This window comes from Macrobrachium rosenbergii, chromosome 20 (assembly GCF_040412425.1).
Source record: "Macrobrachium rosenbergii isolate ZJJX-2024 chromosome 20, ASM4041242v1, whole genome shotgun sequence".
Classification (NCBI taxonomy): domain Eukaryota; kingdom Metazoa; phylum Arthropoda; class Malacostraca; order Decapoda; family Palaemonidae; genus Macrobrachium; species Macrobrachium rosenbergii.
The window spans coordinates 29,371,469-29,372,500 of NC_089760.1; positions in this window are offsets into that span (position 1 = coordinate 29,371,469).

Genomic DNA, 1,032 nt, shown 5'->3' on the forward strand with positions numbered 1-1,032 from the left:
CGATAAAACATCTTCGTATAACTATTTAAACGTAAGAATCTTGACAAGAACACTATCATCATGCCAAATTCGATGACTTTGACTTCACATTTATAGTTTTCGCGATGCATTGGTGTTCTGTGGGATTATATAATTCCCTTCGTTCTCTTTCTTTCTTTTCTTTTTTAGAACAGAACAGAATGTAGAATTTAGGCCAAATGCCAAGCGCTGGGACCTATGAGGTCATTCATCGCTGAAACGGAAATTGACAGTAAAAAGGTTGGAAAGGTGTAGCAGGAGGAAAACTTCGCGGTTGCACTATGAAACAGGTGGTAGGAGAGATTGGAAAGTAAGATGGAAGACAGAGAATATTAACGGAGGTACAGTAAAGGGAATGAAAGAGGTTGCAGCTAGCGGCCGAAGGGATGTAGCAAAGAACCCTAAGTAATGCTTACAATGAACTGCATGAGGTGCACTGACGGCACTACCACCCTACGGTTTTTTTTCTTTTAGTTACGGACATTCAGTCATGTGGAGGCTTGCCTAGCAATTAGGAATAAGTTTTGGCTTGTTTCGTATGAGTGCGAGCTCTTTTTATAAATAAATATTAATGATAATCAAGGAGCACCTCAAAATTTCCAATGTATTTTGAATAGCGACGCAAAAAAATTCATCCAGACTTACTTAGTTTAGGTAGCGTTCGGCCAAATCGCTACTATTTACCCCTATACCAACAAAGTATTACATAGGTTGATGAATGACGTAGGTGGTGGTAGGAAACTTTCATTCTCTCATCATGGTTATAATAAGTTGTCACTTTCAGAACCTCATCTTCGATATTGTGGGATTTACTCCAGATCAGAATCCTGAGTAGAATGGCAGAAGGATAATTTGAACATTGAAAACTTAGTGATAATCATTATCAGCAAGCCTTTCGCCGTAGTAAATAGTGAGCGACTTCATTCAATGCCTTTAAAAAGCCAAGCCAACAGAGCTGTAGTAGTAGCAGCAGTACTAGTAGTAGAACGTTTGTGCATCGAAACCGAACCGGGG